This window comes from Furipterus horrens, unplaced genomic scaffold, assembly GCF_987537825.1.
Source record: "Furipterus horrens unplaced genomic scaffold, mFurHor1.1.pri manual_scaffold_9, whole genome shotgun sequence".
NCBI classification, from domain to species: domain Eukaryota; kingdom Metazoa; phylum Chordata; class Mammalia; order Chiroptera; family Furipteridae; genus Furipterus; species Furipterus horrens.
In genome coordinates, this window is record NW_028327179.1 from 103,041,466 (window position 1) to 103,059,908 (window position 18,443).

Sequence of the window (18,443 nt, forward strand, 5' to 3'; positions counted from 1 at the left end):
CGCTTGCTGAAAAGAGAGTGAAAGAGGAAAGAGCCTCTGTAGGCCGCGGTTTCATAGGAGCAGGAGGGAGCAACCCCAAAACAGGGGCTCACACCCCCTTCTCTGGGGCAACCTGTGCTGTGGGTGAGAACACCCCATTTCTGTTAGCCAAGATCTCAGACTAACGCTGTGACTGCAACTTCAAAGACAAAAGGAAAAGGGAGCAGGGCAGGGAGAGAGTGGAGGAAGTGGGGCTGCTTGCTCCCCCCCCACCGTGGACCTGCCCCGGCTGGAGGGCGCCGTCCCAGGTGTCCTGTCCACCCGTGAGTCATCACTGCCTCCGCAGGGTGACAGGCCGGCAGGAGCTCACCCTCGGCTGTGTGCCCGTCACACTTCTCCACCCACAGAGGGGACTGGGCGGGGCTGAGATGGGAGCAAATCCTCCTCCAGGTGCGAGAGGGAATTCTAATTGAGTGGCCGAGACCCTGCAGCCACCGCCGCAGCCTGGGTGACGTCAGCCCCTGGACCTGCGTTCCTGTCCCTCCTCTGTCCTGGCTATTAATGGGCTCCGCTGGGGACACGCTGCCCCTCTACCCCTGCTGCCTCGGCAGTCATGTTCCCGACACGCTGTGGCATGACTCGGGGACAGCAGCTGGCCCACAAAATCCCCAGCCCAGCACCTCTCACCCTCAAACACTAGAACTGAAGCCGTTTGGAAGAAAAACAGGCTGTTATTTTCTTTCTGTTTTATTCTGCATGGGTTACAAAGTCTGCTCTTGAAAGTTGCCTGGACAGAGAAAACACGATTGTGCTGGTTCCGGGCGGACACTGGCCACAGGAACAACAAAGCCACGCACACCGGCCCCCTATCCCAGAGGAACCTCTTTCTGAAGGGCCCTCCTCTTTCTGACATGTCATCAAGCAGCTCAGGACGTGGCAGGGACCGCGTGGGCCCGCCCCAGCGCCGTCCGGGCTCAGAGACCACAGGCTGGGCGGTGCGCCAGCTCCTTCCTCAGGCCAGAAGACAGGCAGTCTGTGTCCTGGGCTGCCCCGGGCTGACCACACCCCCGGAAGGCCATCTGGACGCAGCCCACTCCCTCCAGGTCCGATGCCTCACTCGGGCAGCTACTATGAGCCGAGTGCTGTCCCTGGGAGGAGCGTCGCTGCCTCAGACCCTGGGCACAGTGAGGACTGAGCAGAAGCCAAGGCAAAGAAGGGACTCACACAGGGGCCGTGGATGGAGACAGGTGGGTGTGGGCAGTGAAGCCGGGGAGGGGTGAAGAGGGGGCTGCCTAGACGATTCTGGACTGTCCAGTCCAGGCCGGAGGCCAGGTCCCCGTTCGTGGATACTGAGCCTCAGAGGAAGGAGCTGGGATCTGAGCCCAAACACAGCGAGGCCGGGGGGCGCACCGCGCTTGTATCACCCCGCCCGGCGCACAGCCTTGGGCGAAGGCTGTCACTGCGCTCTGTGCGGCAGGGTGGCTCTGGCTCAGCGCCCCTGCGCCTTTCTTCATTCCTAGCACTGACGTGGCTGAAGACCCTGAACACAGACAGGCCAGTGCCGCTCAAATCACCAGGTGATAACGCCAGGCCCGCCCAAGGCCCCTCTCCCCCTGTCCTTGCACAGTGGGCTCTGTCCCCGTCGTGGGACATTTGCAGTGACATCTGTGTTCAGTGGGGAATGAAAACACCACAGCCAGTGACCCACCCACCCCCAGAGCCAGCATCTCACGCTCACAGAACCCCACACCACCCTGGGAGAGGACCCGAGAGGTGGACCCACCAACCGTCAAGTTCTGCAATGTGTTTCTAAAATAAAGACAAACTAAAGCCTTATGACGAGCAGCTTCCTTGATTTCAAGCTCTAATTGCATATATTTATTTTGACTCCCTTAAGAAATTGTTCCAGATTCTGGATACCTACCAGAATTTTGTGTTTTGCGTTGAAGGCACACGAGTTAGTTTGGGGACATTCCTGCTTTGCCAGTGTTGTGGGCCTGAACCAGGTGCCTTCGGGGTGGCATTTTAACCGGCTCTTTGATTTTTTGTGCTCAATTTCCTGAAATAGAACAGTATCTTCAAAAGAAGGTTATTTTCTGAATTATTCTTTTGGATTACGAATGCATTTCTAAGCCTGTTTCCATAGATACGAAGTTAAAGAAAATCTCTGGAAAAAAATAATCTATGAGACGCCTTAAATGTCAGATTCTAAGGGCAAAAACAGCCACTCCGCAGGAGGAGGAGAAAGCCGCGGAGCCTCTGGGAACCCGGCCCCACCAGCCCGCGCTCCTTACGCCTCGGCACTCCCAGGAAGGACGCGTCAAAGGCAAAACTGAAGGGGAGGAAGCCGGTGAGAAGCAGGCCGCCGGGAGGGGCGTGGGGTCGGGATTGCGCGCCCGGCCCTCTGTGAACCCCTGCGCCGCCTGCAGCGATGCGAGACCCGTGGGCCCCAGGAGTCGGCGGGGCGGGGCGGGGAAGTAGTTACAGCGTCCCCACCGTTTTGATGCGCAGACCCCTCTGACAGCCCTCACGCCCCCTCAGGGCCTTCCTTAGGAGACTCGCACTGTCCTGCCATCGGCACACCCGGGACGCAGCGCTTCGCAGCCTTCGGTGTGGCCGTGCATCGACTGAGGTCCTGATAAAATGTGCGTGCGGGTGTCGAGGCCTGGGGCAAAGACAAGGTTTTTCATTTCCAGCGCGAAGCAAGGGCGTAGCTCATGGAAACCATGTTAATGTAAACACCTGGATCAGCAAATTATTAAAAATTGTCATAAAGTAAATCTTACAAACTCTTTACCATTCTTGTTCTTGGATCCGCATTCTTTCTCATCCCAAATAACAAGTGACATGCCTTGCTCAAATTACTTCAAATTAACAATGTAGGAAAAATCGTGTCAACTAATTTATATAAGTATATTAGTTTCCATTTTAAGGCTAGATGCATATTTAAATATACAGTGTAATTTAATCAAGCTTAAAAAGCAAAACTGCTCCTGTGGATTGATGTTTAGAATTCTTACACTATATCAAATGATTTATTTTGATACTTTTCTGCTTTTGTTTTTAAATGCTGAGATAAGGAAGAATGTTCTGTTTGCTATCTGCAAGCACTTATCCACAAATATTAACACGCGTGGCAGGTTGTCTTCAGTGCAACAGAGAGAACTAATGAGATACAATTGTTACTACATTTCCCTTTAGTACTGATATTTAAAGTGCTAGAGACAACTGGCCATGTCACCGTAAGAACTGTGTCAGAGGATGAGGCTAGATTTGAAGAAGAGTCTGGGGTGATTTTGAAACAATTGCTTTAATCCTTCTCTTTTACTTGTTACATTTCAAACACATTGTGCTCAGTCTAAGTAAGACCCCTGTGGATACAATTAAGTGACGCAACAAAGAGAAGAAACTATTTAAAACCGCATCATAGTGAAAGTCACATCGGGAATCAGCAATGTCCACCTGGCAATGAGGTTCCATAGGACATGGGTCCATGGTATGTTAATAAGTATTTTTTCAGAAAGGGTTGGGGTCAAATACAGTTGGAAAACATGAGCTGATTTTTAACAGCCCCCCCCCCACCCGGCCCCCACACAGGACTTCTCAGGACCCTCAGTACTGCCAGGCCCTCCCCAAAGGAAGGGTCTCACAGATGATCTCTGCCACACCACTGACACATGGCCCTTCATTCCCTGGAGCCTCACTGGGAGGCAGCAGCCAGGCCTGGGAATCACAGAAAGGATCAGTGTGACCTACAGATGTGACCCTGCCTGGTGGCTCTCGGTCTTAAGCACCCAGAGGGCTGTTAAAACATGATGGCCAGGCCCACTTCAGAGTTTCTGACTTGGCAGATGTGGGGGGAGGCCCGAGACTCTGCATTTCTAAAAAAACCCCATCATGCCGGTGCTCCTGGGTCCCTGTTCCCCAGACACTGGCTGGGCAGCTTCCCCAAGTGTGTCCAGCAGGAGCCAGGGTGGTGGATGCCCTGTGCCAAGTGCATTTGGAACCTTGATGTCCTGTCTGAGGAGGTCAAATGTATATTAGGTGCTAAGGATTCTGGGAGTCCTTCCTGTTATGAGAATTTTACCATTTGTTTAATCTGATTTTTTGCTATTTTCACCTTTTTTTTAACTGTGACATTTCTGTGCGTGCCTATGTAAACAGCAGCCCACTTAGCCAGACCACACAGGGAAACCATCACTACTTCCTCCTTGAAGGAACTCTTTCCTTTTTAATCTCTCCTGGTTTATTTAAGTGGCTCTCAGGTCCTCTCCTGCCCTCTGTCACAGCCCAGCCAACAGCACACAGCTCCATGCAGTCTCACTATCTGGGAGACTCAGTCATCCCACGAAGGTCTCATTTATATCTGCTCGCTGCCCAGCCTAAACCTTCCTGGTCCTCCTCGTGTAATTCCAGCTTCTCGCTGCCTCTCCCAGCCATGCGTCCTGTGCAGACTTAATAGACAGGTCCTTCCGTAGGAGTCTGCGTCTGGAGGACCTCCCTCCAGGGCAGTGGAGCCCCAGGCTTGGCAGTGCTGAGGAAGCAGGACAGGAGGGTGGGCAGGGACAGAGCTGCTCCTCTCTCCCGCCAGGCCGGCCTTTCCCAAAACAGAAGCATCCCTTCCTTGCATATCTCTTAGGCTGAGTGAGCTGGGTGCCATAGTGATGAGAAAATTTAGAAATAATAGCACTAAACACCAAAAATTCTCCCTGGTGTATTGGAAAGGATGCTTGCTCGGGGGTAGAAGGTTCTAGATATTAATCATGTGACTAAACAAACTACATCTTCTGTCTCCACTTGTTTACTGGGTATCTTTCATATTTAAAAGCCTGGAAAATTAATAAAATGCAGAAAATCACAAGGAAGAAAAATAACAGTTACCTCATCATCCAGAGATAACATCCCTATCAATATCTTGGTTTTCAGTCATTTTTCTTTGCATTTTTAGAGTAATTGAAATCACACCATACATATACTTTTAAAACTTGCACTTTTTATTGATAATAGTTTGTAAACAATTCCCTGTCCTTAATATTTCTCATCATCATTAATTTTAATCACTGCATAATAATTAATTTTCACATGCCCAGAATCTACTAAATCAACCCCCTCCTGAAGTCACTTTACATTTTTCCAACTTTCCCCATTAAAAATAATGCTGTAGCCAGCCCAGCTGGTGCAGGTCAGTGGGTTGGGTATCATCCTGCAAACCAAAAGATCACTGGTTCAGTTTTCAGTCAGGGCACACGCCTGGCTTTCAGACCAGGTCCCCCGTTAGGGGCATGTGAGAGGCAATCTCGCACATTGATGTTTCTCTCTGTCTTCCTCCCAACCTCCCTCTTTCTCTAAGAATAAAAAAAATAAATAATCTTTAAAGATGTTTAAAAATAAAAATAATGCCATAGTTTCTCTCTCTTTCTCTCCCTCCCTTTCTTTCTCTCAAATCAATAAATAATAATAATAATGCTGTAATCAGAAATCTTGATTGTAAGTCCTTGGGGCTATCTCTGGTTTGTCTCCTCTTAGGATAAATTCCTGTGAAAAGACCTTCAGATGTTTTTCTTTTTTTATTGAGTTCATTGGGGTGATACTGGTTAATAAAATTACATACAATGCTATAACACAGCATCTATATACTGTATTGTGTGTTGATGTTCAGATTTTTAGACTTTCTGAACATGTTCCCAAATTGCCTCTCACCACCATGAAGTGCATGGTCCTTGCAAGCTCAGCTTCTTGATTGGACAGAGGATTAAACGCCGCCCCTCCAGCCATCAACGGCCACTGGGAGAGTCCAAGGCCGTCGCGGAGGCTGAGACCTAACCTGAAACACATGGGAGAGTCTTTCCTCCTGTCACGCAGGGACACCATGCCTTCCTTTTCCTGCATCACTGGGTACAAGTCTAAACCACCAAGAAAGATATAAATAAATAAAATGCAATAAGCCCTCCTGGCACTGCTGGCAGGATGAAGCCTTGGACAAGGCCACAATTTTGGATCTTTAATGAGATTTTACACTCATCCTGAAACACCAAGATGGGTTAAAAGCTTTGCGTTTACGCACCACGCAGAATTATCTCTGCCGACCAGTTTGCCAGCTGACCTTTCTCTAGAAGTATGATGTCTAATTACGTGCAGTAGACATTCAGTGACGTCCGAGTCATCCTGTTTTCTACAAGGGGCTCCGCGCAGTCTCCTGGAGTTAGAAAAACAATACTAATTAAGAGGAAAAGTCCCAAGCTAAGAAATGAAAGCACATTCAGTTTGAACGGCCTGGCATAGAGGATGCTGTCTGGGAGCTGGCAGTGAGACGAGGGACAGGGAGGGCAGAGAGGAGAGCTGAGGGGGAGAAGCTGGGGAGAAGAGGGTGCCCTGGTGGCCTCGGAGCCTCCCGACCTATGAGCCTCACGACTTCACCTGCAGATGTGCACAAAGCGTCGTGGTCCCAGTGAGACACTGCATCACCCAGGCAGCCAGGTCGCCACCCAATGACCCAGCCGCTGCCTGTGCCCCCTCATGGGTCTGACTTGCATCGTCTCAACAGAGGACAGAAGGCAGACGCCCCATGCAGTGGGTGTTGAGGGGCTGCAGGGACGTTCAGAAGGCAACACTAAGCACCATGGGAAGCAAGCATGAGCTCCGGAAGAGATGGGATGAGGGGCTGGATATTGGGAGTACGCACTGGAGCTGGGTGAGGACGAAGCCTCTAAGGGCACAGGTGAGGGGAGGGAGCAGGGAGGAGACAGAGCCGAGCAGATGGCCAGGAGAGCACATGTCCTGTCCGGGGCCACGGCCAGGGCTGGTTAGCCATGTCCCTGGTGAGAGACCACAGCAATGCCCCCAGGGCCTTCTTTCCTTGCTCATAGCTCTCTCATGGAAGCTGTTCGCTGCCGGCGGGGGCAGGCCCAGTGGACTCCTTCTCCAGAGAAGGAAGCAGGACCGTCATCAACGCGCATATTCTAAGTGTCCCCAGGCACACTCGCCGCCCCACGGGAGGTGCAGGGGCCTCGTGGGGTCAATCCCATGGTGCCGTTCAGGCCAATTTCCTTTCTCTTTGCCAAGGTTAAAGGGTCAAGGTAAAGCGGACCCAGAGTTCGGGGCAGGCGCAGAAAGCACGCCCAGCACAGTACGTCCGAGTGGAAATGAGCTCTCCAAATTTCCTTTCTTTCTTTCTAGTCTCCACGGCCTCATCCACACCTATATTACAGGTTCTGCTGACAACACACTACAGGAAGAGGCAAAACGCCAGCAAGTATCCAGCAGGCAGAGCCTGCCACGTGGGCAGCGTGTGTGAGAACGTGGGAAGCCCTGCCCTTTGCCTGGGGTTGGCAGGTTGGCCTGCGGCCCGGGGCAGCCACACGCGTGGAGAACTGAAGGTGACACACGAGCAGACTTGTCTGCAGGTCAGCACGGGAGACAGGAGTGGGGCACGCTTCTCTCTGCTCTGTGCCTAGCAGTGCTGTGGGCGTTGAGCTGCATCTTACACTGCAGTTCTCCTCAGCCAGCACTTATTCAAGGCCTTTCCCAGGCATCGCATTAGAAACAGAAACAAAACACCAACACAACTAAAACAGGAAGTCCATTCCCCAGAAGCACTAAGGAAAGAGCACTTGCAAATCTTAAGTTAAGTGGCGATAACCTACAAGTGCTATCTCAGGGCCTTCAGTTCCAAAAGTTTCAAGAACATACTAGTCAAGTTATTTTACTTTGGTGCTCAGGGGCATTTCTCTGAGGAAGCCTAGGTTGCTTCTCCCTCTTGGAGAAATCAACAGGGAGGCCAGGAGCCCAGGAACGAACGGAGACTGTGACGGGAGCCCACACCTGGGTTATATGTGGGGGAGAGGCCAACTCAAGTAACTGGAAATGCAGAGGCCTGTAGCACTAGAGGCAACGGAAGCTGCATATAAGCCCTGCGCTCCAGTTGTACAGCCGTTCCCAAGAAGCTGCAAAGAAGAACTCTGACCCGGCTACACATGAGGCCTTAAGGGAGCCAGGAAGCACACAGATGGGCAGCAGCGGGGGCAGATTCCCATTGCGGCAGGAGGTTACAGACGCAATGGGAGGAGACCAGGACGGCGCGTGTGGAGCTGGAGCTGGCGTGAGAGTGGGTGCAGAGGCAGGTGGTTGCAGGCAGAAACACTGTGATGTGCACAGTCACGTGCGAGCATGCACACCTGTGTCTCCTTGCTCTGACACCTGGGACCTAGAAGCAATGACACCTCACAGTGATGAGCACACCTGGAGCTCAGATCTTGGTTTCTAGTACCGTTCTCAAATCAAAGGAACTAGCTCTTGGAGAAATGGCTAGTTCTAAGTCTGGGGCAAGAAACACACAATAAGCACAGAGCATCTTTCAGTGTCAGAAAGTAAGGAAGTCCTACAAAAAAAAAAAAAAAAAAAAAAAAAAGAAGAAAGAGAAAAAGCCCCCATTGTTGGAAAGACTCAGAGACAACCAACTAGAAGAGCTCCTAAGGGCCAAAGCTGGAATTTTTGAACAGAAAATATATATAGTATTGGATTATAATCCAAAATATACAAGAAATTATTGAATAAATAAATGAAGAAAAGAGACAAAGCTCCTGTGTGGAAGAATTTCAAATAATGTACGTGGACTTTCCCGCCCAAGGTGATGAAGCGTAACTACCCCCCTCCTCGATCTGGACTGTGCACAGTGACTTCCCTCCAAAGGCTACAGTGTGGAAAGGGGGCGGGGAGAGTGACTCTGCAGTAGAGGGACCTGGCAAACACACCGGAGCCAGGAGAGCAAGGTCGCTTCAGCGAAGATGAGTCACGTTGAGAGGGTATGCATCTGATATGATGTGGCAAGAACGGCCTTTCCCTCTGTGGTCATCTCCCCAAAACTCGTAACTCCATGTAATCATGAGGAAAACAACAAATCCAAATGGAAGAACACATTACAAAATACTGACCAGCAATTCTCAAAACCATCAGTCACCAAAAACAACTCCGAATTGCTGGGATGGCACAGGCCCAGGAGAAGGGAGCTGTGGCACATGGAGGCAGTTGGCCCCCAGCCTGCCAGCTGTCCTCCAAGGCCAGGGGCAAAGGTCAGAGCTGATGACACAGAACTTGGGCTCTGTGACATCATCCCCCTGGGGCAATTTGGACGGAACTGCATTTATGCCACTGGTCCCGGTCCCAAAACTGCCACAGAGAACGGCATCGTTGGCCAAACGGCACCTGGGGCCCTCACTGGATCCAGGAACATCCTGAGGGTAAAAGTCATGTCATACCTTGGGGCTCCTTGGCTTTCAAGTGGGAAGGGGCAGGGGCATCAGAAGAAGCCCCTCATCCCTGGCACTGCTTGGCCAGCCCAGCTGCCCCGCCTGGGTGATGATTTGGGGCTGCAGAATCCCTTCTCCATGCAGAAAATTGTTTGTATTTTGCATAAGAATGTGTGACATAAATTTGCTTGTGCCAATGTGAGTGTAGCTCCCAGGCACACACCGACTATGTCAGCAGAAACACAGCGGAAACACCCAGAAGGGGCCGACAGGAGCATGGGATTCACAAACGGGTCATAGAGATGCACAGGGTCGGGACATCACCTCTCAGGGGGCCACACCGCACAGCGAATCGGAGGCTCTTTCCACACTGCGTACCGGGGGTTACGGCTGCCAAGCCGCACCCCACCCCTCCGGTCCTATCACGCGCCTCTCAGCAATGCTCCAGCAAGTGTTCTTCCAGCCATCACTCCAGTCAACTCACGTGTCTCTCTTACCCGTCCAGCTCACGCTGAAGGCTGCAAGCACTCCAGGATAAAGCGGGCAGACGAAAGTCACCGAGCCCAGGGCACGGGTGGCTGCTCCCAGGCAATGGGAAGGCCTGCGGCCCTGTCCCCCACCCCCAACGCTCCCAGAGGAACGAGGGCAGCCGCTGGCACTGACTCCAGCAAAGCGGGGTCGGCTGTGGGGAAGCGGGAGCCAACATTTCACAACCTACCTCCTGGAAAGCAGCAGATAAAAATAAACTTTCCTGACCAAGAAGTGCACAGCATCAGGAAAGAAGAAAACTGATGAGCCATTAAAATATCATCTTTGGAGGAAAAATGTTAAGAAATTTGTATTACATGAAAGCAATCCTAAAACAGCAGCCTCAATCCCACCACACGGCCACTCCTCCTCTGGTGATAATAAAGGAATACGATTAAGGAGCAGCATATTTTATATCATTTTTATATGACTGCTCATGTATGTGTCAAAAACCAACACCATCCCGCTCCCTCCAGAATCACCTGGAAGCTTGAAAGCTTGGAAGCTTACAAACCTGCTGCCTAGATATTTACCTGGGCGTGAACAACCCAGGGGTTCCGGCCGTTGTTCACCTACAAGAACACGGAAGGCAAAAGCCAAAGCGGTCTGGGTTCTCCCGTTTCACCAAGAACATAAACGAGCTGTCTGTTCTTAGAAGACATTTGTGCTGCATTGAACCCTGTGAGCAAACAGCAAGGCCAGGAGGAAACAAGAGACGTGTCCCTCCAAGCTGGAGCTCCAAGGAGGGGCGACCACAGGCAGCTCACGCCTCAGGGTCGGATGTCACCTGAGTGATGCCCACACGTCCCTGATGGGGGGCTCCCAGCTCAGTGGCAGGGCCTGTGTCCCCACCCTCCAGCCGAATCACATCTCAGTCAGTCCGAGACCCCGCCAGACTCCAGCGATGTGTCCCAGAGCTGACCTCTGGGGAAGAAACTGGTGCCTCCGGAACGCGGGCTGAGCCCCCACACCCCTGGGGTTTCCCAGCAGAGCCCGGGACGCCGACAGGGCAGTCAGAGCGTTCGGGCAGCACGCCCGGCTGTCAGCAAAACAATCGGAGCCAGGCCAGGAGGGAGGAGCTGCGCCCGGCGTCCAGCGTGCTCAGTGGCCTCCACCGAGGGCCGTGGTTGGGCTCACGTTACCACAAAACTACTCTTGCTTCCAGCTTTGATTTTTAAAAGGGAAAGAAAGAGCATATAAGTAAAAAATAAGAAAAGGCAAAGTGAAGTCATTCTTGTAACCCTCATAACCCTATGACACAATGTGATTGGAGGAAGAGCATGGAATGCGGCAACATTTTTAAAAAAATAAATGAACTAATGCTCTCTTCAGACACACCAAAGCGTACTTCAGCACTCAGTTACTTACACGACTTGAACACGTGTGTGTTAAAAGTGCACAAGGAAGACAGTTTCTACCTGGGAACACATGGTCACTCGGCACACACTCATGTGCCTGAGGAGCCCTGAGGACCTCTGGGCGCCCTGGGTCTGGGAGCCTCCTTCTCACCCATTCTCTACCTAGCTAGCGAATGGGTGTCATCCTAGAACCAAGCTAAAGTAGCAACTTAAAGCGAAACAGATTTAGGGAGAAAATGCTCGGAACAGAGAGACCTGGGTTCTCCGCCCCTTTGGGACCCTGCAGGCTCTGAGACAAGCAGTGAATGGCACATGAAACCGTTAGCTGTTTCCCGCCACAGGGCAAGCTTGACATTTTCGTTGAGCGTCTCACAGTCCCCAGTTAAGTCAAGAATAAGATGCCCAGGGGACCATCCACATGTGAGGTCCCCCTTGGCCTGCAGATGACAGGCACAACCTGGAAGCAACAGTCCAAGGCGGACGGCCCTTGGTTCCCTGCCATCACCAACGTGGCCCAACCGAGAGCAGGGCGTGCGAGCCAAGACCTGTCAGCCCCGGGCCAGGCTGCATGGCCTCTGTCCACTCTCAGAGGGGCCACAGGTGGTTGTCAGGGCTCCTGCAGCACAGCAAGGGTGTCTCCGCAGCCTGAGCAGCTCTGAGTGAGCTTCTCCAAGAGCCACCCTCACTCCTGGGCCCAGGGCTCGCAGGGGTTCAAGCCATGGAGAAGGAAACCCCTGAGCTGTGAAGGGTGCCGTTTTCTCCACCACCGGGCATCTGTTCCCCAAGCTCTGCATGCACCCTGACGGGCCCTCTACAGAAAGGGTCAGGGAGTCCTGCCCGAGACTGAGACACTGAGCGAGCGGAGCAAACACAGGCAACAACATTAACGACAAGCCTCCCACCGCTCACGTTCCAGCTGCAACTCCAGAAGGAGCTTCCCCAGAGAAGCCGGGAGGCTGTGCTCTTGCCTGTCCCCCAGAAGTCCTGGGCCTGGTGTAGGGCCCTAACTGCCCAGCATCCCTTCTGAAAGGTGGCTCTACCACCCTGCCCCTCACTCCCCTAGCACCTCCTGAGAGCGCCCCCCGGATCTCCCATGCAGGACGATCACCGCTCTGCCTGTCTGCCACAGCCCTTCCCAGGATGCACGGCCCTGCCAAGTCGGCCCTCGCCATGCAGGCCAAAGCTAAGTCCCTGCTGACGTCACCGGTAGCTCTCCCTACGGAATATTTGGTCTCAGCTGTGCCGTGAATTCTCTGAGGACAAGACATTCTTCATGGCTCCAGGCGGCTGGTCAACAAAGACAAGCTGCGAATCCACAGCAAGAGTACGTTCGCTGCCCCTGCTCTGCACACCAGGCAGGAAGGACATGGCAGGGGAGAGAGCAGGGGAGACGCAGAAGGTTCCGCTTCAAGGACTATGTTTTTTGCTTCGAGGCTTTAATAAGGAAAGAAAGAGCATCCGTGTGGAGCAGAGCTGAGCACCCACACGGCACCCTTGCCATCTGCTCTGATCCCTGACCAGCCCTGAAGCTTCTCTCCTTCCTGCATTATCACCAGAAAGACCTCCCTGCCTGGAAGGACCAGGTCTCCGGGTTTCCTTTCCTGCGGCTCTTACTCACAACCCAAGTTACCCTGCAGCAAAGACATACCACATTCCTTCCCCGTCCTTGTCCAGGAGGGAAAAAAGCAGCTTTGGTCTCTGATAGCCCTGGCAACACAGTACAGTGAGGAGCCTCACGCTTTGCACCAAACACACCTGAGTCAACTCCCTGCTCCAGCCCATGCAGCTGTGAGAACGTGGGCGAGTTACATGCACGAAGTCTTGATCTTCCTTCCTGTAGAGTGGGGATTCAGTAACATCTACATCCTGGGATCAGGGGGGAGGCCGGAGACATGCCCGGCTGTGTGTCTATGCTGTGGCCTTTCTCCCCACATGTGACTGCATCTGAATCTTGCCTTTGGCAGCTGAACTGCCTGTCAAATGCACATTGAAAGGAAAGGGAACCAGAGGAGTGATTGGGACTTCCCTGGGGACCACATTATGGCACAGATGACTCCTCAGGGCATTCGGGTGGTTATTTATGCAAAACATATGAAAATGGTCATTAGGCAACCATGAGAAAGGAGGCTAGGAAGGTTTTTTAATTACTTGGTAAGGTGCTTACACATTGCAAAATGAAAAAAAGCAGGATACAACTTAAGTATGTCCTCACCCCCTTTTTTTTTAAGACTGGGAAGAAATATAGCAAATCTTAATATAGCTGCTATACTTGGTAGTTGGTTGTCTCTTCTTCATTCTTTAGAATGTATAACTTTCCCACCTTGAGCCTGTGTTCTTTGTATATCAGAAAAATACTTCAAAAATAAGTAATGTAAGGAAAGTAAAATTTGGCTCACACCCAAAAGGTTAGGACCTTCCAAAACAACTACACACCCAACCAGCCCCCAATCAAATTTTGTTGTCATTGTTGGTGATGTAATGGCCTAAATTTCATTGATCCTTCCAATTTAAATAATAAAGAAATTGGAGAACATGAAAACTAAAATAAAAACATCTGAAATGGCCTTTCAGATTTGCTGAAAGTCTTCGCCACAGCGCAGGGTCCAGACGGCTGGGTGAGCAGAGGCATGGCCGATGAAATGGAAGATTTGAGGCTGGAGGCTTTCGTTTGGGCCCACAATGTTGCTGTTGTTTTCAAGAAAACAAGCAAACAAGAAGAAGGAACTTGGGCGGCCTTTGCCCTGCACCAGGTTTGTATCAGACCAGACTAAGCAGTTGACTCCCGACAGACTTCCAGCTCCACCATCACCAGAGAAGGAACCTGGTTGAGAACTGGACAAACGTCCTCTCAGCCAGGGATGCAGCAGACGCTGCTGTGGACAGCAGGTTTGTGTCCCTGAAAATGCATGTGTTGAACCCTTCACCCTGGGGGCTGGTGTTACGAGGTGGAGCCTTTGGGAGCTCATTAGTCCATGCGGGAGTGGAGCCCTCGTGATGGGGTCCGTGCCCTTCCTTGTAAGAGACCCGAGAGCTTGCTTCCTCCCTCTGCACCACCTAAGGACCCTGCAAGCCGGCAAGAGGGACCAGACACGGGGCGTGCGTGGAGGTTGTAGAACCACGGGGTCTGTGCAGGAGCTCCAGGTTGGCAGCAAGGGGCTGCTAGCATCCGAGGCCCCGGAAGAGGAAGGGACTCAGTCGTGAAGAAACCCAGGGGACAGGGCCAGCTGGAGATGTCATTGCAGTGGAGAGCCATGGGAAGAAACCCCAGAGATCCTCCCTCCTTCTCAGTGCCTGCAGCATCCCATTGCCAGCAGACCAGGGACCAGACAACAGCACGCAAAGACTGGCATCAGCATGAGCAGGACCAGGATGGGAGGATGGACAGAGAACACAGGCCACGTCCCACTAGTAAAGCAACCAGCTGCTTGGGGCTCTTCAGTTTCCTGCAGAGAAATATGAACATCAGGCTGTAGGGCCCTTATATGGCCAGTTCACCTTGCCAGCACGCTCGGCTTAGCTCCTGTTTAGCTCTCTGATTAATGATCATCTCTTCTTCGGTTTTCTTAATGAATGTTCCACTCTGACTTCACAAATTTAATTTTTTTTCAAGTTCTAGCAGAACTGCTTTTAAAAATGCTGTAAAGCCATCGTTTTATAGATGGGTGAGAGAAAAATATGAGTTTTGCTCTTAATTTATTTATTCCAGCTTTGGATGCAAACTGGCTTCCCCAGTGCTGCAATGACTCAGCCGCCGCAGGGACTTCACACTTGCCCTGGGGTGGCAGTGAAGTTGCTTTGGACAACGGCTCAGCACCGTGTAGGCAGCTCTAGAATGAGTGTTAATATTTTAGGAGGCCCTGTGCAAGTTGCTTTCTGTACATGCTTCACAAAGCTCACAGCCAGGTCTGTGAACTGCATCTCATTTTGAAATTGCTTTCAAGACTCTTCTTTTGTTTACCAAATAATTGAGAGCACAATTATAAACATTTATTTTCAGTGGTTTCCCTCCTAGGAACTTGCCTCATTGCTGGGCTGAAGTCAGCCTGTGGAAATCCACTAATGGACAATCTCAAATCTGTGTCTAATTGTTCCATGTGTTTGCATTACCAATTAGGGTATAATTGCAAGTTTCCCGAGAACAAGCACAATGGTCCATGTTTTATGATTCTAGCAGCTTCCAGGTATCTAACTCAGTTCGCACATATCTGTTTCAATTAATAGATGTGATTGATTCTGTGGATGTGACAGTTTGACTGGATGAGGGCGCTCCTTCAGTCCTGGGTCCAGGGCACACCCATCTCCGTCTGTCAGTCTGTCTGTGCCAAACCCATCTCTGTTTGTCTGACTGCGCAAAACTCATCTGTCTGTCAGCCTGTCTCTGCAGACAGTCTCCGTCTGTCTGTCTGTGCAGAGCCCACCTCTGTCTGTCTGCGTCATCTGCTTGGAGCACCTGGGCAACCTCACTGCTGAGCCAGCAGCTGGGTAAGATCCAGACCTGAGTTCAGCTGGCTGGGACCAGGCCCATCTGTAGCTGCTGCACCATGGCCACCCTGTGTCCTCTGTGGTCTGGGAACACTCACGGGCCAGGTGCAGCGTCGCCTTGCCCCAGCTGGCCTGGCGCCTGCCTTCTGTCTGTCTCCTCACTGGTCCCAAGACTCAGGTCCTCTTCAGCATTGCCTGCTGTCTCCTTGTGGAGGCCCTTCCATGCCTGAGTCAATGACATCACACATACACGGAACACCGTCGGCAGTGCTCTGATTAGAGGAGCTGGTCGCCAGGCAAGTGTGCCTGGAGCTGAGACACTGTTTACAGAGTAGGCCTTGGCGGGGGAGGAGGAGACCAGGCTGTGTCCCTCCTTCACCCAGGAGCGGAGGCGTTTATGGATGGTCCACCTTACCCTCAGGAGGGCCAGCAGCTGCACACTCAGGACTTCTGAGCATCACCATCCATCAGCTGGGACAGAGCTGGCCCCCAACCCTGAGACATTGGGGCAGTGACGTGGTCATCCCAGGCCTCCTCCTCCCATGCATGCTGAGGATGCAAACACACACCTGCCACTGCCTCATCCACCCTTCAATCCCATGAGTTTTCCCTCCAGTTTAGAAATACTGAGCAAGTGTTCAGGGCCCACATCTGTCCATGGTGTTACACCTTCAGTTTTGGTCACCTGACATCTGGTGACAACACGTTCCATTCACCAGTGTTCGTTGAGTTCCCACCACAAGGGTGCGTTCCGTAAATGACCTTATGTAACCCTCACAATAGAGAAACCCCCATCTTACAGGGGGAGGAAACTGAGGTCCAGAGCGGTTAAGTGATCTGCCTGAGGTTGCACAGCCAGTACTTGGTGCTGGGATTTGATTCCAGGTCTGATCTGGATCCTGTGGCCACAAAATACCTAAGTAATTGCTACTGTCAGAGTGCCCAGCACTCCAGGTACTTCACAACTCAGTTTCTCTGCCTCTCCTCTTGGAAGATGCAGCATGAGTTTTTTGCTACAAATGTCAAAGTGACATGCCCTGTCTCCTGAGGGCCCAGCTGAAGTCTACTGCAGAGAGCGGTAGCTGGAGCTGTCATCCTTCTGAGAACTCTGGGCTGCAGACACTGGGTATCTGCCCAGTCCTGTCCCAGACACTGTCACCCAAGGCTCAGAGCTCCCTGTTCTCAGCCTCCATCTGTCCTGGGCCTGAGTGTCATTCCCACAGATGGGGGCATTGGGCCCCCAGCCAGGTGAGCAGGCACACAGAACTGTGTCACGACGGAAAACCTGCCTCAGTTCCCAGGAGTAAATACCCAGATTCCATAGCCATCCAGCTGCCATTCCACAAGCTCTGTGCAAAACCTGGCTCTAAGTTTACCCAGTCGTGAGCACTAGTTAATTATCTTACGTTTTGGCTAGGTGAATAGAAGAAAATCAAAATCCTTGCTAAAGCTCACCACAGCTGAGAATCAGACAAGGGCTGTGGGGCTCACAGAAGGAGAGTGTGGAAGGGGAAGGGCCCCTGATCTGGGCGAAACAGTGAGACAGCAGAGCCCACGCAGGAGCAGGGAGGGCACCGGCACGGACTTGGGGTGACTGAGAACGGCCGCTAAGTTACGGCTGGTTCAATCAATTCATGAAGCAAACCTGGCTAACCTACTGCAGACCACAAATGTGCTTCATCACAAGCACTCATTTAGAAACCACCGATTAACCTACCAATAATTAATGTTTATATATAGTTATCAAATAGATCCCTAAGGAAGAACAAGAGATGACAATGTGTCTGTCTAGCTTTAGTCACAATCTTTAAAAAAATAAAACTGGGTATGTTTCCTAGGTTTTTCATCTGTGCCAAGACACCAGCACCCTTATTTTTGTTTTTCTTATTGATTTCTCACTCTTACAGCGGACAGCAGAGAGCTACGCACATACTGGCGGGCAAGTGGTCTCCTGGCTCTGCAGTGTGTCACTTGTGGGCAGGAACAGACAGAAGCGCACAGACAGGGCCCCGCAGCACGTCCTACCATGCTGACAAGGAAGAGCAGCCGTTGGCTTTCCTGTCTTCCGTTTTGACACTCAACCCAACAGCTCTGTCTGTTGGAAATCCTGCACACCTTTCTTTCTTCTTCTAATAGTAATATTCCTCAGTTTGTCAAGTATTAAGAATGAAAATCTTTAAAATTATGTTGTATGCAATGCTGATACATGTTGACAACCACTCTATTGCTTATCAGCCGACAGATAACAGCCTGGGCATGGAAGGCCGAGGCTTCTCATGGCTGCTCTCATGCGTGGCCCCGGGACACTCGCAGCCTCCGGGGGCCACTCGGGAAGAGGAAGGAGAGGCAGGCTGTCCTCTCACTCATGGTTTATTTTCACAAAACCCTCTAAAACGGCCACATGCCATGTGTAGGTCAGGGTCTTTTGTTTTGTTTTCCCTTCTATGGTAACTAAAAACCTGGTATGTGATGAAAAGACAGGAGTGAGGGTAACTGCATCATCTAAAAATTAAAAAAATTTTAAACGCTTGCCAAGGTGGCAGAGCATTTGAGATGACAATTTTTGCATTTTGGGTGACGCAGACATAAATGGAATTGCGCTGCATTATCCAAAACCGCCTCTTATTCACGCACCCCCAGCCCCACCCAGCGCCCAGCTCGCACCAGAAGGAGAGGACAGCCTCTGCCGGTGACTGCCGCTGGGTCACCAGACAGAAGGCACCTGGACTTCCTCCAGGGCAGGGCTTTGGTGTCCTTCACCTGATCCTCAACTCGATCAGCCAATTTCACTTCCTCGCTAACAGTTTCCCAGCCCTTTGCCAAGAGCGCAGTCAGCTGTGCAGACTGTCCC

At 51.6% G+C, this 18,443-nt stretch overlaps 1 protein-coding gene and 1 long non-coding RNA gene across 2 annotated transcripts in view; one reads left to right on the forward strand and one right to left on the reverse strand.

Annotated features, from left to right (window-relative positions):
* PTPRN2 (protein tyrosine phosphatase receptor type N2) overlaps positions 1-18,443 on the reverse strand; it is a 367,694-nt gene that overhangs the window by 323,308 nt on the left and 25,943 nt on the right. The gene's annotated exons all lie outside the window — the stretch shown is intronic.
* On the forward strand, positions 843-1,815 carry LOC150002403 (uncharacterized). The gene is made up of 2 exons (XR_016512985.1): positions 843-1,226; positions 1,500-1,815. It is a non-coding gene; the product is annotated as an uncharacterized LOC150002403 (long non-coding RNA).